This window comes from Phacochoerus africanus, chromosome X, assembly GCF_016906955.1.
Source record: "Phacochoerus africanus isolate WHEZ1 chromosome X, ROS_Pafr_v1, whole genome shotgun sequence".
NCBI classification, from domain to species: Eukaryota; Metazoa; Chordata; class Mammalia; order Artiodactyla; family Suidae; genus Phacochoerus; species Phacochoerus africanus.
In genome coordinates, this window is record NC_062560.1 from 23670047 (window position 1) to 23695049 (window position 25003).

The 25003-nt window shown below is 38.1% G+C and overlaps 1 pseudogene; it reads right to left on the bottom strand.

The window, feature by feature from the left end:
• Positions 1 to 14710: 14710 nt before the first annotated feature.
• On the bottom strand, positions 14711 to 15216 carry LOC125118412 (COP9 signalosome complex subunit 3-like; annotated as a pseudogene).
• Between the last annotated feature and the right edge of the window lie 9787 nt (positions 15217 to 25003).

Here is a 25003-nt window from a genome sequence, read left to right on the forward strand (position 1 = left end):
GTCGAATTGCAGCTGTAGCCTCTGGCCTACACCACAGCCACAGCAACGCCAGATCTGAGCTGCGTCTGTGACCTACACTCAGCTCACGGCAACGCTGGATCCTTAACCCATGGAGCAAGGCCAGAGAGTGAACCTGCATCCTCGTGGATGCTTAGTTAGATTTGTTTCTGCTGAGCCATGACGGGAACTCCACCACTGGCCTCTTGACCATCAATCCTAAGTCCTTTCAGTGTCCTTATGTTTTATTGGTTAACTCTTCCCAGTGTCCTTTTGTCACTCCACATAGAAATAAAAATGAATTCTTTTGGATTTTCCAGCACCACCCTTCTGTAAGGCAAGGGAGGGGCTGTAACTTTCTGCATTAGGGGTCTGGCAGAAGAAACAAAGTTCTTGCTTGGTCCCGTGAAGTATGCCAGCTGTCAAAACCCTAAGTGACGGTGGCTTGATTCTCAGAAGAGGAAATTTTAAAAATTATATTAAGAATTTCAAATAACTTGGACAGAGGCCCTTCAAATATCTTTGATGCTTTAACACCCATCCATTTCGTGTCCTGAAGCAGGTAGAATTTGATCATTGTGGATCTTGTGGACTTCAGTGATGGTAAGATGCAATTCTGTAATAGAGTTTTTCTTTGCATATCAAGATTATATCAAGGGGGTAAATTAGTCAGCTGAAAAGTGCTTTATAATTTAAATAAAATGTTCATTCTCATATCCTCACCCAGGCCTCTGTGGCAAGCAGGGAGATTCAAATCCCGTTTTATTGATGAAGAAATGGATAAAATGATAGATTCAAAGTTCGCTAATTACATAGTGGTGAAGCTGGAGCAAGAATCCAGGCCTCTTGACTTCTAATCCACTGTTCTTTCGACTCAAGCACTTGACTATTTACTGTGTGCTGAGCAGTGTATGAAGCACAGTGGGAACTTACAGCGAAATAGTACTTACAATAGTACTTATATTTAAATGCCACTCTCAACTCCCCCCTCCCACAAACATTTATTTTCTCCACTGAAATTAGTATATATTAGATTACTCTTGTTCATGCTGTCTTGTTTAGTAGCTGTCAAGTGAATTTCTACACACTTGAATTTTACATTATAATCGATGTAACACAATTGGTATCTAGAGGAAAAACCTTTTATCTATTAACTCCTCCTTTATTGGTTCTGTGTTCCCTAAGAAATAGAGCTAAAGCATGAAACCCTTTGTAATTTTAGGCTTTGGCTAATAACTGTATGCAAAGGACGCTTTAGATATTTTTAAAGTTAAAGTGGGGAAATAACTTATTGGTTTGACAGGTCATATGGGCTTAGAGGGATGAGAAACAGAGGTTTTCGTGATACTGGGAAAAGAGTATTTCATGTGAGGCTGGCTTAATTTACCTAACTGGCAAACGGAAAACAATTTAAAGAATTTATCTCTGTAAGGTGTCTGAACATTTTGAAAACATGTGAAGTGCTTTTTTTTTTCCTGATTGTAAAGTTAGTATATGATCATTATAAAAAACATGGACATGGCAGAAAGTTGTTAAAGACAAATCTCTGACCTGCTGGGGGGTTTTTACTATAAAGTAACATTTTCATTTATTTCCTTCTAGGTAACTTTTCCCCTTGGACTATACTGTACACACTTGAGTGGGTCAGGTTTTTTGGTCCAGCTTGTAGCACACAGAGTCACCTTGAATACTGGAAAGAAAGGTTATAATGCATTTCTCCCTTCCATAGATAGTACAGGTCTTGTCTAACTGGAAGTACTTTTTCACTGAACTATTCACATCATGTACCAGTATTTTATGCTTATGAATCATCCTATTTCTTCTTATTAGGGTTATGAGTTCTGTGGGATGACTAGAGAGGTATTTTTTCCCTAGTACCACCAGAATACTTTTGACTGACAGCCTTGAACAGAGAATAAAGCCAGTCTTTTAAATTTGCCTTTAATCCTGCTCACATATTCTGTTGATGTATTTTGAACATCTTTTATTTTCATAGCGAGCCATTTAAAAGAGAGATTAGCATTGACTTTTCCAGAGTGAATGGCAAATCCTTTCCTTTGTAGTGGCTTCCTTTTTTAACTGTTAATTTTCTTTTATGGTCTTATATAAATATTCAGTGTGTTGAAATTTTTATATTTTTGAATAAAAAATCTAAGTGAATCTTGTGGGACACACATACACATGCACACACATGTGTGTGCTCAACATACACGCATACACTTCTTTAGTATAGTCTTTGTATGGTTTGGTGACCGAGGTCTGATATTCTTAAACAGTAAACGCTTTTGAGAGCTTTTTTTTTTTTTTAATAAGACCACATCTCTCATTTTAGTATGAGATTAGCAAGAGATTTTTCTCCTCTCAATCACCATCCCTCTATGAACTGTCACAGAGAGAGAAAGTCTATCTTTCTTGTTTGCCAGTATGTGTATCTTTGAAGATCATTTCACCAATAGCATGGCCAGGATTCTACTGCAATGCACAAAGAATGTGGTGGCAAAGTTTGAAAAACTTGGGCAATAATTACAGATAATTACACATGAGAGAAGAACTCAAATATGTCCTTAGGCCTTTGAGGTATAGATGGAAGATCTCCAATAGATTCTTTTATACCCCTGTAAGCCTTAGTGTCAGCTTGACTTACAAGTACCATTTTCTTTGGCTAGCATTTCCTCCTCTCTTGCTAGTGGTCCTTACTCATATAGTTTGCATCACCGAGAAAGAAATATCAAAAGACAAATGTTTGAATTCACATACTAATTTAGTGAAACTAGATGAAGACTCAAATGAATGTTTGTTTGATGCTAGTCTTTTAGGGTTGCCAAGCCATCTGCCTCATTCAGCAATGGTCTCATTATTTTTCAAGCTTATTCTGCATTTTGTTGATAGATTTATTTAATGGATTTTTCATTTGCTGTTTGCCAGTCTCTGCTTCTTCTTTCAGAAAGCACCCAACACAAGAAATGATCTATGATGGTCTTCCTGCATTCTAGTATGTCAGTAGGGGTGAGATGGAGTCAGTGGGAAGTCAAGATACCATTTTAGATGGACACATCTTTCAAGGAAGAGAGTTGACAGTTTGGTCTGGGAAAGAACCTTTCAAAGGTCATTCTGCTGAACGTGTGTGAGTAGTTATAATAGCTGGTGAGTCCAATTCTTTGGAATAAGTCACTAACATCTAAGCGATATAATAGCTTTTTCAGCCCTGGGTCCTCTTGCAGCTTGGAGGTTAATATCTTACTGCCACGTGAGCATTTAACTCAGTGCTGGTTGCAAGAATCAGAACAGTTACTTTGTCATCTGTGGGGGTCTTTAAGATATATTTTTATTGACATTTACTAACAGCCCATTTATTTCCAAAAAAGTATTAAGATAGGTAACATGGAGTAAAACTGAAAATCAGATTAATTATAAGAAAAGGATAATATCCCCAAAGTTACAGAGGATAATTTAAAATGAGTAGTTTCAAATTATGTAATTTGTGGCATAAATTTGGAGATTAGGAGTCTGTGTCAAACATTTCATAAACTTATTTCCAAAAGGATATTTTGATATAAATTGTTAAGATAGATTTAGTGACTTCATTAAAACCTTGTTTATAAGGTAGAAATAGAATATCATAAAGTGGGTAATGGCTTCCAGAAGGAGGAAGAGGTGTTCCTTCCTTCATTGCCTCCTCCTGGAGGGTGTCTTACAGGAAGTTATCTCTCCCTTTGCAGAAGGAAGTTTGAAATAGTAGTGAGTTCCCTGCCCTTCCCACTGTTTTCACTCTAAACAGTTTAGGGAGGCAAAGTTAATTGAAAATGGAAAAGCGCATTTCCTAGTTATTTTCTCTGAGTGTGATATTATTTTGGCTTAACAATGTTTGCCTCAAAATTAAGATATTTCTAGAGAACATTAAGTTTCTCCATCATCCACCTCTTAGGAGGTGTTAGGGAGGGAGAAGTACTTTTGGATTGAGAGACCTTTGGGGGAAAGATAGCCACTGATGGGTGTCCTGCAGATTGGGGCTGTGGATAGTCATAGATCATCATGAGGATAGACTGGAAAGCAGAGGAAAAAGGATGGCTTTTTATGAGGGCATGATGGAGACCAAAGGTAGAAGGAAAGGCGATTCAGAAAGAGAGAAGGAATGGCCTCCAAGAAGAGTCTACTTTGCACTTTACCTCAGGCCTTGGAAATGGGTCGGAGCTGCAGTTACTCTTATGTGCAGCCCTCAGAATCTGCTCAGTGCAGCCCTTTGAATACACCCAGAGGGCCCACACCTTCACACTGTGAGGCAGATTAGCCAGGTGGTCAGTCACTCTCCATGAAACAGATCAGAAAATAGGGGTGGCTCGTACCCAGCCGCTTGTTGTCTCACTATGTTACCTGGAAATAGACCCTAGCAGTCTTTAAATTGGAAAAAGACCCTAAATTGGAAGATTGTCAGCAATCCACGTGCTACCTAGCCCTTTCTATTCGGGAGCCTCAGATGATCTGCTCAAGGCACTGTCACACTTAAACATCAGTGTTAAGAACTCAACACCTGATGGATGAGGAACATTAGAGTTTTGACAGAGATGGAATATCCTCAGTACCACTTACATCCTCTCAAGAAGAACCCTGCACAGGACCACCACTGAGAGTTCAGTGGGGGAGCTGTAGGGCTTATGACTTGTTGGGTGCCAACACCAATGCCATGCTTTGAATATAGTTTGTGAATTTATAAGCACAATAGAGACTACACTGCTTAAGGCTGTGCTTGACTTTCCCCTTGTGTGGTTCTCTTTCTCATGTCGTGGCATTGTTTTTATCACCATTGCAGCTGGAAACATACACAGAGATTTATTTATTTTTTTTAAATTTTTTTTTATTTTCCCACTGTACAGCAAGGGGATCAAGTTATCCTTACATGTATACATTACAATTACATTTTTTTCCCCACCCCTTGTTCTGTTGCAACATGAGTGTCTGGACATAGTTCTCAATGCTATTCAGCAGGATCTCCTTGTAAATCTATTCTAAGTTGTGTCTGATAAGCCCAAGCTCCCAATCCCTCCCACTCCCTCCCCCTCCCATCAGGCAGCCACAAGTCTTTTCTCCAAGTCCATGATTTTCTTTTCTGAGGAGATGTTCATTTGTGCTGGATATTCGATTCCAGTTATAAGTGATATCATATGGTATTTGTCTTTGTCTTTCTGGCTCATTTCACTCAGGATGAGAGTCTCTAGTTCCATCCATGTTGCTGCAAATGGCATGATGTCATTCTTTCTTATGGCTGAGTAGTATTCCATTGTGTATATATACCACCTCTTCCGAATCCAATCGTCTGTCGATGGACATTTGGGTTGTTTCCATGTCCTGGCTATTGTGAATAGGGCTGCCATGAACATGCGGGTGCACGTGTCTCTTTTAGGTAGAGTTTTGTCCGGATAGATGCCCAAGAGTGGGATTGCGGGGTCATATGGAAGTTCTATGTAAAGATTTCTAAGGTATCTCCAAACTGTTCTCCATAGTGGCTATACCAGTTGACATTCCCACCAGCAGTGCAGGAGGGTTCCCTTTTCTCCACACCCCCTCCAGCACTTGTTATTTGTGGATTTATTAATGATGGCCATTCTGACTGGTGTGAGGTGGTATCTCATGGTAGTTTTGATTTGCATTTCTCTTATAACCAGCGATGTTGAGCATTTTTTCATGTGCTTGTTGGCCATCTGTATATCTTCCTTGGAGAACAGTCTATTCAGGTCTTTTGCCCATTTTTCCATTGATTGATTGGCTTTTTTGCTGTTGGGTTGTATAAGTTGTTTATATATTCTAGAGACTAAGCCCTTGTCGGTTGCATCATTTGAAACTATTTTCTCCCATTCTGAAAGTTGTCTTTTTGTTTTCTTTTGGGTTTCCTTTGCTGTGCAAAAGCTTTTCAGTTTGATGAGGTCCCATGGGTTTATTTTTGCTCTAATTTCTATTGCTTTGGGAGACTGACCTGAGAAAATATTCATGACGTTGATGTCTGAGAGTGTTTTGCCTATGTTTTCTTCTAGGAGTTTGATGGTATCCTGTCGTATATTTAAGGCTTTCAGCCATTTTGAGTTTATTTTTGTGCATGGTGTGAGGGTGTGTTCTAGTTTCATTGCTTTGCATGCAACTGTCCAGGTTTCCCAGCAATGCTTGCTGAATAGACTTTCTTTTTCCCATTTTATGTTCTTGCCTCCCTTGTCAAAGATTAATTGACCATAGGTGTCAGGGTTTATTTCTGGGCTCTCTATTCTGTTCCATTGGTCTGTCTGTCTGTTTTGATACCAGTACCACACTGTTTTGATGACTGTGGCTTTGTAGTATTTCTTGAAGTCTGGGAGGGTTATGCCTCCTGCTTGGTTTTTGTTTCTCAGAATTGCTTTGGCAATTCTGGGTCTTTTGTGGTTCCATATAAATTTTTGGATTGTTTGTTCTAGTTCTGATACACAGAGATTTAAAAGTTTCCTGAGTTGGAGTTCCCATTGTAGTGCAGCAGAAACCAATTTAACTAGTAACCATGAGGTTGTGGGTTCAATCCCTAGCCTTGCTCAGTGGGTTAGGCTGTGGCCGTGGTGTAGGCTGGCAGCTGTGGCTCCGATTCGACCCCTAGCCTGGGAACCTCCACATGCCACTGATACAGCCCCCAAAAGACAAAAGACAAAAAATAAAAAAATAAAAAAATAAAAGTTTCCTGAGTTTAAGGGAAGAATAAAGGTTGTCACTTGGGGGATTGTAAAAAAAAATCAAAGTAAAGCAGGTGTCATAACTCATAAGTCCTAAGCAGTGTGCTAGGGACCGAAAATAGACTGTATTTATCCTCAGGTGACCCAGTTTTCCATATAATTTGTGTTCAGTTCTGGAACTTTATATAAATACAAATAAATAAATACATACATACATGGTCATAGCCCCCTAAATATTTATGGAGTCAGGACAGAAGTATATTACAAACAGAGTAAAAAATAAATTAAAAAGATTGGAGGATTTCAGAATATTTCTGCTTCATGTCTATCTTATATTCGGATATATATTCGTAATTCTATATCCTGAGATGGTAGAGTGAGGAAGAAAGCCCTGCTAGAACACTGTACTCTTGTCTAGAACAAATTTCTAGAATCTTTGGCTCTTTAACTGAAAAAAATCAGGATTTAGTCATACATCCTATCAGGATTTAGTCATACATCTTATTAGGATTTACTTCTGATAGGCATCTGAGAATTTTTCTGAAGAAGATATGCTTGACTAAGGATATTGGCCATTTACCACTGGGTCAAATTCAGTTTTGCTGGGTGAAAAACAGGTTTTAGCCCAATGGCCAAAGGTAATTGCATTCTTCTTCTCCCCCCCGCCCCTTTTTAGGGCTGCACCTGTGGCATATAGAAGTTCCCAGGCTAGGGGTGAAATCAGAGCTATAGCTGCTGGCCTACGCCACAGCCACAGCAACACGGGGTCCGAGCCGTGTCTGCGATCTACACTGCAGCTTGGGGCAACATTGGATCCTTAATCCACTGAGCAAGGCCAGGGACTGAACCCGTGTACTCATGGATACAAGTCAGGTTCTTAAACTCACTGAGCCACAATGGGAACTCTGGAAACTGCATTCTTGAGGAAATAAGAATTATTCTATATGACAATGTGGTTCTTAGGGAACATGGAGGGGGCTTTAGAAAGTGACGGTCAGATAGATTCATAGACTGTTCACATATCAAGGATTTTAGAAGTTGTTAATCTACAGGCCTTTAGTAAATACTCTGGTCCTTGTTATTTTTAGTTTGCTTTCTTCATTTCATTCTTTCTGGGGTGTATTCTCTGTCCCTCTCTGGCCTGACCTGAGTCCTGGAGGGTGACACCATCACCTAAGTTCCCTTTCCGGCTAGCCTGTTGGGTTTAGCCACTGGCAGACACCAGGAGGAAATTGGGGTGTGGAGGAAAGAAATGGTGTTTCCAAGTTTTGGGGTGTGATTTTGTCTTTGGGTCATTCTTTCATAATCACAGCCCCTTCCAGGAAAATCCTTCCTTAACAGCTTCTTATCTCACTGGGTCCCTGTAACACCTTCACCTCCTTCTCTTGCATCTTTAGGTTTAAGGGTGGAGACAACTTCCCATTGTTGCTATTGCCTCGGTGTTTCAACAGTCCGTATTGATTCTCTTCACCCTTCCAACACTTTGGAAGTCTCTTGAGCTTTCAGACTTGACTTTTTTCCTGCTGAGACTTTGACAGATCTAAATGTGAAGTAACTTGTTTAAGACCATCTTGTGAATTAGTGGCAGATTGGGTAAGTGTCTACCCAGGACTCCTTATTTTCTTGTCTAGTGCCCTTTGTGACATCCCTGCCTGTTTGATCTCTTTCAAGAAGCTTTTGGAGGAAAGGAGAGCAGACACGAATGCATTTTTTAATTCGGACTGGTGGGGCTAGTGCTTCTGTCCATGGTACTAGAGCTTTGCAAGTAGGGACATACTCTGAAGAGTCCTGAATGCTTCAGCCCCAAATTGCATTTAATTCCAGCCCAGATGTAACAGAAGAGAATGTGGCATAAGCAAGGATGGTGAAACAGGAAAATTTATCAGGATGAGAGACAAAGTTGTTTACCACTGTAGAGGAATGCCTTGAGTTCTTTTTTCTCCCTAGATTTTGTTCAGTATTAAAAATTTAGGGTATGGTTTACATCTAGTAAAATTCACTCTTGTGTGAGTTTTGACTCTGCTCTGTGAGTTTTAACAAATGCAAGCAGTCATATAACCTCCATCACAATCAAGATATAAAATAGATCCATCACTCTAAATAATTCTACCCAGCTGCCTGCTTGTAGTTAGCCCCTTCCCATACCTTTAGCCCCTGTCAGCCACTGATCTGTTTTCCATCCTTATAGTTTTAAGAATGTAATTATAAATGGAATAATACAATATATAGCCTTTGAATCTGACTTCTTTCACTCAGCATAATGCTTATGAAATCCATCTGGAGTGTTTGCATATCTTGGTAGCTGGTTCCATTTTATTACTGACTAGTATTCCATTCTATTTATGTACCAGTGTATTTACCCATTCCACATTTCCCAGTAGAGGTGAATTTTGGTTGTTTCCAGTTTTTGTATATTATGAATAAAGGTGCTGTAAATAGTCATTCACAGGTTTTTATGAAATCATAAATTTTCATTTCATTTAGGAGTGAAATTGCTGGGTCATGTGGTATCATGTGGTAAGTGTATACCTAACTTTATAAGAAAGTGCCAGACTCTTTCCCAAAATATCTGTACCATTTTGTACCCCCACAATTCTGTAACTTTTATTTACAAAGAGCATCAGACATTAGAACCATACAAATATTTTCTCAAAATACAGTTTAAACATAAATGATTTAACAAAACAAGCTCTCTTATTTTCTTTACTTACAGTGCTCTGCAAGTACTGAGGTTCTCCAAACCTCATAACCTTACTTATTAGGTTCATCCCTTTGGAAAGACAACTCCACATACTGAAAGCAGACTCTTTGGGCCACCAGGATAAGGCAAGTGATGAGTAGGCTGAAGAACAGCTGAGGAGCCTTTGAAAATGAACACCTACTTTTTTTTTTTCTTTTTGGATGCACCGTGGTGGCATATGGAAGTTCTCAGGCCAGGGACTGAATCTGAGCTGCAGCAGCTGTGACCTACACCGCAGCTGTGGCAATGCTGGATCCTTAACCTGTTTCGCCACAGTAGGCACTCCTGCTTTCCCTCTTTTAACAAAAGTGGCCTAATCACTAGGAATACATAAAACTTTGGATTCTCTTTCTTATTACTGTGAGAAATAGGAAAGACACAGAATATGGAAATTGATGATAGTAAGACGAGGAATCTTCTCCCTTGTCATTTGTCTGTGGCTGAGTTTTAGGATGTTTTCCAGTGCTTGGAATGGAGTTAGTGCCCAACTTCTCTGTTTCTTGGTTTGGAACAGCCTATTTATTTTGCTATTGTTGAGCTCCAAGCACAGAGAAATGGATAGTGCACGTTAACAACAACCTAGCAATCTTCCCTTCCTGTGACCTGCCGCTGCTGCCTATGTAGGGGGTAGTTGCCTAGTAGATGTGAATAATTGATTTTTCAGCTGGCACCCCAGCGTCAGTCATTTTCATCAGTCAGCGGGTGAGGACATTCTATAGCTTCTGACTGTCCCTGGCTCTGAGCATGTGACATCTTTGCTTAAGAAGGCCCATGATGCAGTGACTGTTAATTGCCTGTGCTTATGAAGTGAGTTTTCCTGGACTCTCATCCTGTCTTCTTAAACCCATATGAAAGTATCTATTACTGAGTTGATTTTTTTTCTCTTTATTGATTGACTCATAAGCTTTAGGGAGCTGTGATTTATCATCTCTATCATTATATTCAACTATCAGATACAAGTGATTAAAAAGCCAAACAGGTAGGGGATATGGTGTTGGAGGCCATGAGGTAATGACCCTAGGGTAGTTCTGAACATCAAATAGCCCTTATTGTGTTACAGTAAGTGTTCGCCTCATGTTTCTAGCAAAATGTCACATAGGTGTTTTCTGAGATGGGGAACAGAAAAGTCTTCTTGCTTATAGGTTTTACTGAAGGGAATTACTTTAGGGCCTGGAAAGTGTTTCATTGCCCTAAATTTCTAGAAACAAGATGATTGGCTTTTTAAAATTATAGAAGTGATACATGAAATATATGAAGAGTTATATGAAAACTAAAGTATGACATTATAAAGATTTAAAAAAACCTCCATGATCAGAGATGTGTAATCTATGTATACACAGATTTTTTTGTGTTTGTATGCATTTAATTTAATTTATTTTTTTATTACTCAATGAATTTTATTCATTTATAGTTGTACAACAATCATCACAACCAAATTTTATAGCATTTCCATCCCAAACCCTCAGTGCACCCCCCACCCCACAACCTGTTTCCTTTGGAAACTAAGTTTTTCAAAGTCTGTGAGTCAGTATCTGTTCTGCAAAGAAGTTCATTGTGTCCTTTTTTTAGATTCCATATGTAAGTGATAGTGTTTGATGTTGGTGTCTCACTGTCTCATTGACTTCACTTAGCATGATGATTTCTAGGTCCATCCATGTTGCTGCAAATGCCATTATTTCTTTCCTTTTAATGGCTGAGTAATATTCCATTGTATATATGTACCACCTCTTCTTTAGCTACCGCTCTGTCAATGGACATTTAGGTTGTTTCCATGTCTTGGCTATTGTATAGAGTGCTGCAATGAACATTGGAGTACATGTGTCTTTTCGAGTCATGGTTTTCTTTGGATAGATGCCCAGGAGTGGGATTGCTGGATCAAATGGTAGTTCTGTTTATAGTTTTCTGAGGAATCTCTATACTGTTTTCCACAGTGGTTACACCAATGTACATTCCCACCAACAGTGTAACAGGGTTCCTTTTTCTCCACACCCTCTCCAGCACTTATTGTTTGTAAACTTTTGGATGATGGCCATTCTGGCTGGTGTAAGGTGGTACCTCATAGTGGTTTTGATTTGCATTTCTTTACTAATGAGTGATGTTGAACATCTTTTCACATGTTTTTTGGCCATCTGTATGTCTTCTCTGGAGAATTGTCTGTTTAGATCTTCTGCCCATTTTTGGATGGTGTTGTTTGTTTTTTTGGTATTGAGCTGTAGGAGGTGTTTATACATTTTGGAGATTGATCCCTTGTCAGTTGCTTCATATGCAAATATTTTCTCCCATTCTGTGTGCTGTCTTTTCGTTTTGATTAGGATTTTCTTTGCTGTGCAGAAAATTTTAAGTTTAATTAAGTTCCATTTGTTTATTTTTGTTTTTATTGTCATAACTATAGGAGGTGGATCTGAGAAGATACTGCTGTGGTTTATGTCGGAAAGTGTTTGGCCTATGTTTTCCTCTAAGAGTTTTATCGTGTCTGGTCTTATATTTATGTCTTTAATCCATTTTGAGTTTATTTTTGTGTGTGGTGTTAGGAAGTGTTCTAATTTCATTCTTTTCCATGTGGCTGTCCAATTTTCCCAGCACCACTTATTAAAGCGGCTGTCTTTTCTCCATTGTATAGTCTTGCCTTTTTTGTCATAGATTAGATGACTGTGCATGGGGTTAATTCTAGGCTTTCTATCGTGTTGCACTGATTTATATTTCTGTCTTTGTGCCAGTACCATATGGTTTTGATGACTGTTGCTTTGTAGTATAGTCTGAAGTCTGGGAGCCTGATTCTTCCAGCTCTGTTTTTCTTTTTCAGGATGTTTTTGGCTATTCTGGGTATTTTGTGTTTCCAAACAAACTTTAAAATATTTTGTTCTAGTTTTGTGAAAAATGTCTTTGGTACTTTGATAGGGATTGCATTGAATCTGTAGATTGCCTTGGGTAGTATAGTCATTTTGATAATATTGACTCTTCCAATCCAAGAGCATGGTATGTCTTTCCATATGTTTGTGTCATCTTTGATTTCTTTCATCAGAGTCATAGTTTTCAGAGTACAGGTCTTTTGTCTCTTTAGGTGGGTTTATTCCTAAGTATTTTATTGTTTTTGATGTGATGGTAAATGGGGTTGTTTCCCTAATTTCTCTTTCTGATCTTTTGTTGTTACTATATAGAAATGCAGTCAATTTCTGTGTATTAATTTTATATCTTGTGACTTTGCTAAATTCATTGATGAGCTCTAACAGTTTTCTGGTAGAGTCTTTAGGATTCTCTAAGTATAGTATCATGTCACCTGCAAATAGTGGTAGTTTTACTTCTTCCTTTCCAATTTGGATTCCTTTTATCTCTTTTTCTTCTCTGATCACCATGGCTAGGACTTCCAAAACTATGTTGAATAGTAGTAGTGAGCAGACATCCTTGTCTTGTTCCTGATCTCAGCAGGAATTCTTTCAGCTTTTTGCCATTGAAATGATGTTCACTGTGGGTCTGTCATATATGGCCTTTATTATGTTGAGGTAGGTTCCCTCTATGCCAACTTTCTGAAGGGTTTTTATCAGAAATGGGTGTTGGATTCTGTCAAAGGCTTTTTCTGCATCTATTGAGAGGGTCATATGGTTTTTATTCTTCACTTTGTTAATGTGTGTATCACACTGATCGATTTGCAGATATTGAAGAACCCTTGCATCCCTGGGACAAATCCCACTTGATCATGATGTACAATCCTTTTAGTGTATTGTTGGATTTGGTTTGCTAGTATTTTGTTGAGGATTTTTGCATCTATGTTCATCAGTGAGATTGGCCTTTAATTTTCATTCTTTAAATAGTTTTGTAAACCTACTATTTCCATTAACAGTATGTTGTAACCCTCTTTCTGTGTCAGGAGATGGAAATATGCATCATTGTTTTTAAAAGCTAAATAGTATCCCATTTATGGAGGGATCATAGCATATGAACAATGCTACAGTAAATTTCTTTAACCTACATATTCATGTGCTTGTCTGATTATTTCTTTGCTGGTTACTATTAATAAAATTGCTAGATTCTTTGCTGGTTACTATTAATAAAATTGCTAGATCAAACCATGTGCATGTTTGAATGGTTGAATGGTGTATATATATCGAAATTATTCTTCAGGAACATGTGATCACTTAACCTTCCTACCAGCAATAATCCATTGGTATTATCATTCTTTTTGTTTTTGTTAAACTGGCCAGGAAAGAAATGGTATCTCATTAGAGTTCTTATGATTCCTAGTGAGGATGAACATTTTTTATATTTTATGGGTCACTTTCATTTTCCTTTTGTGAATTGTCTGTCCATAGCTTTTGTCTGTAGAAAGCTATTTTTATTTTTTTGCATCTTTTTTATTTGTAAGAGTTCTTAACATATCAGTGATATTAACCCTTTGTCATATTTATTTTGCTCATGTTTTCCAGGTTTTCTGTAGAGCATAGTGATTTAGAATTTAAACCCTGCAGCCAATACTGCTTGCTTGCAAATACTAGCTCTGCTACATACTACCTGACTTTGGCATCTCATATAACTATTCTCTTCCTTAGTTTGTTAACCTAAAAGTGGGGGAAGGGGCTGTTATAAGGATCAAATGAATTAAAATACACGAAGTACCTCAAATATTACTTGGTTCTTAGTAAATGCTCTAAGTACTTATTATTTTTACTTGACATTAGTCACATATATTTGTCAAACAGGGATCCTAAATATGTGTATATTCAAAGCTATCAATTGTTTCACCTATAGTTTCTGCCTGTGGGTCATGGTTAAAAATATATTTATCCAAAGATTTTTTTTCCTGGCTTCTCTTCTGGCAAGTGGAAGTTCCTGGGCCTGGGGTGAAACCCAAGCTGCGGCAGTGACAATGCCGAATCCCTAACCACTAGGCCATTAGGGAACTCTCAAAGATTATTTCAAAAAGTGTCCCCCAGATTTCCCATGTGGTACAGTGGGTTAAGGATCCTGTTTTGTCACTGCAGCAGTTTGGGTCACTATTGTGGCATGGGTTCAATCCCTGGCCTGGGAACTTCCATGTGCTATTTTTTTAATAAGGTAAATTTAATGCAGTAACATTAATCCAAGGATAAATAAATCCACGCTGCCTTGCAAGTTTGAAAGTTTTTTCCTTTCTTTGCAGAGAGAATCGTTTTCCAAAAGCACATAGAACTGAAGATGTTAAACACTATGCCTGTCTTCAGGCCCAGGTGAGACAGGCTGGTCCTCCCTGCCGGCCTCACACTACCTGCCTCGACCAGGGCCATCACTTCTCTTTAATCCAGGATGAGTGCTGGCTTCAAGAGTAGCTGGACAGTTTGTTTCCTGAATCGTCTTCCTGCAAGCCCATGCTCTTGTGCATGAACTGGGGGTTCACAGCGATCTCCTGGTCCATTGCCTTCAGCTGTTCATGTAGCTCTATGCAGTTCAGCATCTCTTGATCAATGTTTAGGAATGTAGCATGGCGGGGTTATTATACTTTTCAGGGTTATCATGGAAACTGATCATCCCATCCTTCTGATTAGTACTTGCAAAAATTTCAGCATCTTCTATCATGTGTATGACATACTTTTCTGCCTCTCGAGATCCAGACAACTGCACCTGACTTGCCATATCTTCTAATGACAGTGTTAAAAAGGTCTTGGTGAGCCTCTGGATGTTCTTGTATACCGAGGACAGGCACTGCTTCACCAGCCCCGTGATGTCTCGAGTGAAGGTTTTGTTGTGCTAGTTCTCCAGGGTGTGGAGTTTGGAGGGGTTATTGGTCAAGTAAACTCGTGCCAACTTGTGGTACCTGTTGGTCATACGAAAAATGAACAAACAAAAAAAGTGAAAAGTGTCCATTATTACCTATTTGCCCACATTTTGGCATTCAATCTTAAATTTTAAATTTGATAGAAAAAAACTCCGGCACTCCTGTTTGCAGCATTGCGTATTGGCAATGTTGAGTTTATAACCATCTTGGATATGACTGTTCGTGGTCACTGTTCATTATAATTCCTAATGCAGCATCTTGCTTGGGGAGATTATTAATGTATTTTACAATTACAATAAGGTAAATACCATAAGGCCTCTCCATAGAAAAATTTCAGTTTGGTGCAGCTAAAATGTTTAGGAATGCAGTTCGAGGGGATTTTCATTTCAGTGGTGTCATTTTTATTTAGGTGTAAATGGCACAAAAGTAGATACCAGAGCCTGGATCAGAGTGTTTGTGGCAGGTCTAAAAGCATGGCCACAGCATTTTTCAGTTCATTCCGTCAAAAAGTGGAGTCTTTTGCCTTACCCCTTGGGTCTGAGTTGGCCATGTGACTTGCTTTGATCAATAGAATGTGATGTGTAAGTTCCAGAGTCTACGTCGTCGTCTTTGAGCCCTGCCCAGGATCATTGTTCCATGAAGTCCTGGGTGGAGGGCCACATGGAGACAGCAGCTTAGCTATGCCACCTGTCCCAGCTGAGTCCAGCCCCAACATGATTTGCCAGCCAAATACAGCTGCGTGAAAGAGTGCAGAAGAGAACAGAAGAACCACGTAGTCAACCTGCAAAACTATGAGCAATAGTAACTTACTGTTTTAAGCCTTTGAGTTTTGATCTGGTAGGTTTGTAACAATAAACTGAGTGTGCAATTCTAGAGGATTTCCATTTCAGCTGTGCATGTTTGCCTTCGTTCAAACTAGGCTGAGTGACTTAAACAATAGACATTTATTTCTTATAGTTCTGGAGGCTGAGAACTCTAAGATCAATGCAGCAGCAGATTTACTGTCCAATAAGAGCTTGCTTCTCAGTTCAGAAATGGCAATCTTGTTGTGTCCTTATTTGGCGGAAGGAGCAAGGGAGCTCTTTGAGGCATCTTTTATAAAGGCACTAATCCCATTCATGAGGGCTCTGCCCTCATGACCTAGTCACCTCCCGAAAGCTCCACCTTTATTTATTTGTTTATTTATTTTTTGTCTTTTTTAGGGCCGCACCAGCGGCATATGGAGGTTCCCAGGCTAGGGGTTGAATTGGAGCTGTAGCCTCTGGCCTACACCAGAACCACAGCAATGCAGGATCTGAGCTGCATCTGTGACCTACACCAGAGCTCACGGCAACGCCAGATCCATAACTCACTGAGTGAGGGCAGGGATTGAACCGGAGTCCTCATGGATGCTGGTCAGGTTGTTAACCACTGAGTCACGATGGGAACTCCCAGCTGCACCTTTAAATACCATCACAGTGGGGATTAGTTTTCAACGTATGAACTTTGGAGGGGACTCAAACATTGTCTATGGTAAAGATTTCATCAAGAGTATATGGCAGATTCATTTGTGCCGTATATTAGATTCCAGATATAAGTATTTGTCTTTCTCTTTCTGACTTACTTCATTTAGTATGAGAGTCTCTAGTTCCATCCATGTTGCTGCAAATGGCATTATTTTGTTCTTTTTTATGGTGAGTAGTATTCCATTGTGTATGTATATCACATCTTCTTAATCCATAGACTATATATATATATGTGTGTGACTGGGTCACTTTGCTGTACAGTAGAAAATTGACAGAATGCTGTAAAGCAGCTATAATGGAAAAAATAAAAATCATTAAACAAAACCCCAACATGCAAAAAAAAAGGGGGGAGTATGTGGCAGAAAAGAAAGAAATCTAAGGCTTTAATGAAGTTCTTATTTCTAATTGCTTATAACAATATATCTATCCTCTACTTTCAAAATTTGGTCTGTTCTGCATTTTGGGGGGCTTTATTTTGGAGCTGAGCCAATGTTTTTGGAGAGCTTGTTGGACTGACTGTGACTTTGTTATATCCCTAAGCTGCTTGTTGTGGTTTTCATATGTTGAGCTTTTAATCAGTGTCAGGCAGTGTTCTGGCTCAGAATTCCTAAACCCATTGTCTCAAATGTTCTGAAGTCACCCTATGATTTCAGGTTAGAATCAAGAGGCCTTCAAAATGGTGTGAAGCATTTTTTTGGCCTAAGTTGTGTAAAGCGTAGGAAACCAATTCACCTTTCTAAGTCTCAGTTTCTTCAACTGTTAAGTGAAGTGCATGAATCTTATGAACTGTAAATTTCTTTCCAGTTCAAAACATCAATGATTTTCCTGCCCATTACATTTCTCCTGAGAATTTCATGAGTGAAAAATATTACATAATGCTACTTGAACCTTGAAACTTTACAAATACCATATTCATTATTACTTTTATATATTGCTTTTGATTTCTAATTTCTGTTTTAGTCATTTCTTTCCTACACTTTAAGCCAAATAAACTCAAATAATGCTGTGTTTTCTCTGGAAAATTCATCATTTTTTTTCCCAATAAAACCTGTCTAATGTATATTTTATCCTTCAAAATGATTAAACCAGAGGGCATCTTCCATTTAACAGGGTGTATAACAGTCACAAAACTTGGGGCTTTATACAAATGTGACTATTTCTCACAGTTCTGTGGATCATCTAGTTGGCTCTTCTTGTCCAGGCCAGCAAGGCCAGGGCTCTGTGGTCTAGAATGGCCTCGCTGACACATGTGGTTGGCTTGATGTCACCTGGGATGACAGGAATAACTTGGGCACATGTCAGCACACTAGCCTGGGTTGTTCATATGCAGTGGTTTCAGGGTTCCCAAGAGCAGCAAAAAAGCTCAAGGTCCAGTGTGCAAAATTATTTTTCAAGTCTAGGCTTCCACCACATTTGTTAATGTCTCATTGACAAAGTCACACAGCCAAGCTCAGATTTCAAGGGTAGAAGGAGCTGATTCTACTCTGATGGAAGGAATTGCAGTCATGTTGCAAAGGGGCATAGATATAGAAATGGAAATAATTTGTGGCATTTTTGCAATCTACCACAGTATCTGAGATCATGTATCTGGCTTTTGATCATTGGTGCATCATCTCTCACTGAATGGTAAATATATATTGATTTCCTATACAGAACTTTCTTGAAAAACCCATTTCCTTACTTTTTGTAAGGTTGATAATAACCTCTGTTTTACTTGAAACGTAAGTTAATTTTAGAAAATTTATGAAATGAAGGCAAGCATGAAGAAGAGAGTAAAAATCATGTCTAATTCTATCACTCAGAGATAACTATTGTTATCCTTTTACTTGTGTAAAGATCTAATGTTATAACGATTAAGAAATATGCTTTTAGTATAGATCCTATATTGTAGTTACATAAAATGCTACATGTATGTGATAAAATATACTCACAAACCTTTGTGGGTCCATTATTTAAAAATAATTTTTGCCATTTTTCTCTAAACTTGGCCATGGCGAGTCTTTTAAGATATTAATTAGGGTACAAATTAAACAAAAAGACCCCAAAATATAGTGACTTGATCAAGGCATATAAGATAGACAGCTAAGGTGCTTATTTTTGTTCCAAGTAAGAAAGTCCAAAGGTTAGATGAGTAGTTTAGGTTGGGTAGTCATTTCTGCCCTACTAGGTCATTCAGTAACCCAGGTTAGTGGGTCAACTTCCCCATCTTCAGTAAGTGGCATCTAGATCTTGGTCCAAGTTAGCAGCTGTAGTTCTAGCTATTTCTCAGAGAACAAGAAGGGAGTAGGGAGAAATTCCTAGAGACATCTTCATTTCTGAGATGATCTGAAAGGTGCACATGACTTCTCCGTCCCATCACCCTAAACTTAGTTAAACAGCTACTCCTAGCTGTAAAGGTGGTGGTGTCCCAGATAAAACCTGGGCAATCTATTACTGAAAGAAAGAAAGAGAAAATGGATGTTGGGGAACAATTAGCAATTTCATCTAAATTAACCAAACTGTACATATCTAGATTGCATTTCATCCTTAAACATGTAGCACTAATGTAGTAGATGTATTTTTAATTTGTTCTGCCATGTGTCCATTCTTCTCTCTTGGGGTAATAGCCCTTCAATTTTACTTTGGAAAACTCTCAGACCATGAAGTTTGGGTTGAGCCAGTATGCCCTTCCCCCTGCCCCAGTCCATTTCCCTTCACTACAGGGATAAATATGTGAGCTTGTCCTGGTCAGTGGAACTCAAACCTGGGTGTTTTTATTGGAAATGTTAAGAAGATGAAGCTTTCTTTTTCTTCTGCCAAGGTAACTGAGCTATTGAAATGAAAGATAAGAGAGAACCTTCTGAGAAAAACAGAGCTGAAGAATAGAGGTAGAGAGAGATGGAGTTCTGAAAACATTGTTTGAACCTTTGGTTCAGACCATTCCTGAACCTTGAATCTCCCTGGACTTCTTAATTATGTAATTCAAAAATCCCATTTACTTTTGTCATTTTGTATTAGATTTATGTCAATGACAACCGAAAGATTTATGATTAATCCATGCACTGTAATCCCTACTAATTTCCATTTCCTTTGGATCTCATTGTTTTTTCATTTAGGAGTTTTTAAATTCAAATTCTATCATCTAAGGTTAAGACTATTCCCCATTGTGGCCTCCCTGACAAATTTACTTTGGGTCTTTTCCAATCTTCATATCTTTGGTGGATGATATCACAGGTTCTGGTATTGGGGCCTTAGGAGCAATGAGTTGTTATTGAATTTCTCCCCGCCCCCCCCCCCCCCACGCCAATTCTTCCATTTCCCTCAAACCTTTCTTCCACCTCATAAACAAAAAGGAAGATGGGAATAAGCTTGGAGGGGAGTGTCATGGTGGCAGAGGAAGAAATATTTAAATATAAATTTAAAAAACGATTTTGAACCATTAACTTACCTTTGTTCCAACTCTTCAATTATAGTAGTTGGGTAGTAGAATTGGTGTAAAGAGTCACGGCAAATTGAAAATTGTCAATAAAAGTGATGCTACCGGTATTGCGAGTGCCATGAATAGGATGTTTAGAGGGAGACCAGTGGTATCCAGCAGAGACCAAGCTATTTGAGTGTCATTAAATTCATTATATGCCTTTTTGTGTTGCTTTCACTTTTATTCCATCTCCTAACAATTTTGGGGTTAAGGCCAGTCATTTCCCTATGCCTAGATTTCTTTTCGTAATGTACCTACCAGCACCACGGTGTGCAGAAATGCTGTTGATTCATTATTAAGATAGAATAATAAATCATTGTGACATCTATGATGCCTTCCATTATGGTAACTGATTTTGAAGATCTTATGTAAAATTATTTATAGAAATACAGAAAATTACACCTAATTAAGGGAATCCCAGATTAAGTTATTCCCTTCCCCTTTCCTAAAGTTTATGGAATTTAATCTCTGATAAATGCTTATGCAAAATTAATATTCCTTGGGATGGGAAGGCCAGCTAGATACATTGCATTGATTTTAGTCTTCTGTTGGGAAAGCTCATAAGTTAATCAGAAAATTGTTATTGTGTCATAAAAATGGGAGGTATACTGGTAGAGCTCACATGTCAAAATTACTCTATTCATGTTGTGTACTATACATCCATTATGAACTATGTCTGTTTCTGGCCACATGACCTACTGTTGGCTGCCTCCAACAATACTCTTGAGTTGGGTGGTGAGTAAGAAGGGTGAGGAGAAGGGGTAGCGTAGATAATGAGCATCTCCTTTAGACTGGCTGAAGCCCTTGGACTCTATTATTTGACATGCACCAGTAGAGCTCCCTGTGGCAGTATTTTGAATAGACTTGAAACTTCAACTTCATGAACTATTTTGACCAGTGTGGGTGAATTTCAACACTATATGAGCACATTATAGTCTTATTTTAAAAAGATGTTCCTCTCCATCCCCATAACAGATCTTTTAGTTGACTTTTTGTTATTTTCCCTTGTTATTGTGTCTCAGCAGGAGCCATATTGGAGAAAATCAGCAGATCAACAGAATGCTGTTAGTATGCTGGAGCTTTTGTTTGTGCCTGTACACCAGTGTAAACATGAGCAGCATTTCACTCACCCCCCCAGTGCTCATTATTTGAAGCCATTTCCACAGCATGATATCGCACAATACTAAGGAAAAGTTGAGTCCACTATTACTTGAATGAAACCGAGAATAAAAGAACCCATTCTTAGTGGAGAGAAAATTTGTCCATACTCAAGCTGAAGGAAATCACCACAAATAGGCTGTGTGTGTATGTGTGTGTATGTATATATTGCATGTATTGTTGTTAAACCCAGGCAGACTGATTGATTGGACTAAAAGATATATTGTCTTTGATTTTTTCTTCTACATTATCTTGATTTTTTTGGTGGATTTCCTTTTAATATATTTTTTATTTCTGAGTTTTTTTAAAAGTAAAAAAATATCTCATTAGCATTCTCCAAGCCCTTAAATGTAACATGGGGATCACTTTTTCACTTTATTTGCAAACCTTATTTCTAGTCGCCCTGAAGAAATACAAGAGGCTGAAAATGAATAATGGGGTTGGAAAAACAACATTCTCCTCCTATTCGGAGATGATATTCTTTTTCTTAAATGCCCATTTTTTTTTGTTGTTGTTGGAAAACGAGTTTTGTAGGTCAACCCACATGTAGCCATTTTATTATTTCCACTCAGCCAATCAGAGTCACAGTAGGTGGGAAATTCTTTGAGTTATCCAATCAAAGCCTTCAATGTTTGATACCATTATAACCCTTTTTAAAGAAAAGACTGATGTGGAGTAAATCTGCTTGTGGTTGGGCATGAGTGCTAAGAATAAAGTGAGATCTGTGTTTGAAAGCTGTTAGCACTAAGAACAGTCCCAATAGGAGTTAACTACATCCTTTTCAGGAAAATAATAGCTATTATCTTTGCAATGATGATGTTCTCTTTTGGAGATAATGTCTGAGGTTGACATTCTTAATATATATTAAGCTCAACAAACTTTATTGTGAGTATACTATGCTCCAGCACTGTAAAGGGTTATATAAATATTTATGAAATTTCCTATTCTCCTAACAGTCTTGCATATTACTGTCCCCATTTTATGGAGGAAAAAAAAAAAAACCTGAGGCTTGGAGAGATTAAATAGCTTAGCATCATGAGCTAGAAATGACAAAACCAGAATTTGGACCCATGTCTACCAGAAATTATAACCTTTGTTTCTTTCAGCTTCACATTGCTTTTTCTCACCATATAAAATATCCATTATTCCGCAAAAGATGCTTTTCATTTTGGCAGTGGCTCAAACATCCATTTTAGTGGAAAACATTCTGTGGGAGTCGAAAGAAGGTAAGACAAACATAAGCCACTCTGCCATTTGTATTCTGTGGAGTTTCTCTGTTGATTTCACTCCCATTTTAGAATATTGCATTTAATTACCTGTCAAACATATATCTTAACTTTCTGGAGGCAGGAGGGTCAGCCCAATTAGTGTTGTTATTTTTCCGTTTAGTTTTCTGAATATACCTAATGCATTTTAAATTTGTCCTCAACAATAACAATTTCAAGTAGAGAGCATCTTAAGAGTAAATCTTTTAACCCTGAGAATCTTGGAGTAAATTAATTTAATTTTGCAACCAAATTGGAAAGTCACTAAGAACATCCAAAGTTGGGATATTTCGATCTGATTCTCTATATTTTTCTTGCATGGCAAACAGATAATTTCTGAATCCCTTAGACTGTGTTCTATGCTTCCTTAGTAGAGTCTGGAGATATCTCTTTTTTTCCTGGAAGTTGAACAAGCTCAGGAGCTTTGCAGTTTTTCAGGGTCGAAATTGTGATTCTATAGGCTGTTTCCTTCCAACTGTGTCCTTGCATCCTTATGTTCTCAAAAAAGAGGAACTTTTGCTTGTATTCTTGAAGGTTATTGGAGAAGGAGGGAGTCTCTCAGTTTAGTTGGCTAGAACATAATGTTGATGAGGCCAAGGCAATACAATTATGTTAGGAACCAGTTAATATTTTTGGCTCAGTTAGCAGAAATTGTTTCCAACTGGAACATTCAGACTTCTAATGAACATGACTTTTACCCGGTATCTAGATTCTACCAAGGAGAAAGATCTCATGAGATATTAGCTGTCTGTACTAGGACATTCTGTAGTTTACAAGCTTGTCTACAACTTATTTGATGACTTCATTATTTCACACTTAAAATTTTTTTTTTACTTTATCTCTAGAAAATTATGTACCTCTTATCTGCTGAATACATCAAATGCTCTCTTTAAAAACTCCCAAACCAAATGTTGGTTACTTCAGTGAATATTTTGAATAAGCCCTGGGAATCCATCCAGACACGTGGTCCCACTTACCATCCTATTAATTATTACCCTGGAATCTAATGTATTTTCTGAAATGTGAATTCAGTTTCCTAAGGATTAGACATTATGTTGGACTTTTTCATGTGAAAGTTTTGCTGACAGTTCATCTCCCTGTCTGTGGTTGGGATAAGTTCAGTTTCATTCCTGAAATTCATAATGTCAACACAATATCATATAGTACTTTATAGGCTTCAAAGGTGTGTTCAAGGCTACTGTCTCATCTGACTTTCAAAACAACCTTGTGAGGTCGGTGGAGCAGATATTTTTATATCCTTTTTATGCACAAGGACACTGAAAAATAAGTGGGTAGATGTGGAGTGCTTAAACAAAATGACCCAGTGTTTCTCCACTTGTCAATACAGTTGGATAAATCCTTCCCTTAAGTTATATTCACGGTATTTATGTTAGGGGATACTGTTATCTTATTTAAGATGAAATACAATTAACTTATTTCACTGGTGTCTTATAGACTTAATCTGGTGTCAAGTTCACAGAAGAGTGAGGAATTGGTACATGAATATTTAAAGGATCAATGTTTTCAAGGATATTGTAGGTATTATTTTCCAGGTTCAAAGGTCTTGTTAAGTTCTTTTGGTAGATAGCCATCTCTTAATTTTTTAATGTATAAATTCTATAAATTCTTTTTTCTTTTTCTTATTTTTTTTTAGGGCTTCACCTGTGGCATATGGAAGTTTCCAGGCTAGGGGTCGAATCAGAGCTGTAGCTGCCAGCCTACACCACAGCCACGGCAACACCAGATCTGAGCTCTGTCTGCAACCTACACCACAGCTCACAGCAACGCCAGATCATTAACCCACCGAGTGAGGCCAGGGATCGAACCCACGTCTTCATGGTTTCTAGTTGAGTTTATTACCACTGAGCCACAGTGGGAACTCCCTGATGTATAAATTGTTTATTGCTCTGTAAACTAACCACTGTGATTGTAACAAGCAGGTTATCAAGGGCTTGGTGTTTGTATGTGTTATGGACTTCTTGAATCTAGTTTAATCTAATATGTTAAAATCTGTTCAGATACTAAAGCCTGATCCAGAATATTTACTCAGAAGTCATAATGAGTCATTGGTAAAAATGTTCCATATATAGAAAGTCTCCAACGTAAGCTAATCTGTATTAACTGAAAAAAAATATGGCCAAAGGCATTAATTATTTTAATAAATAATTTCCAATATCTGCTATGTGTATGACACTACAGAGGATATGAAGAAGCATGACTCTGTAACAAAAAGGGAACTTACGATCTAGTCATACATACCTCCATGCTAATCTTTAAAAAACAACACAGTGGCCCTCAACTGATGTTTATCCTTTACTGACAAATGGCTGAATGGCTAGGGAAAAATCGTTCCATCCAGTGGCAAGTAGCCTTGGGGAGTCTTTTACATTTTTCTTTATTGTGGTAAAACGTACATAGTATAAAATTTACCATTTTAACCACTTTAAGTATA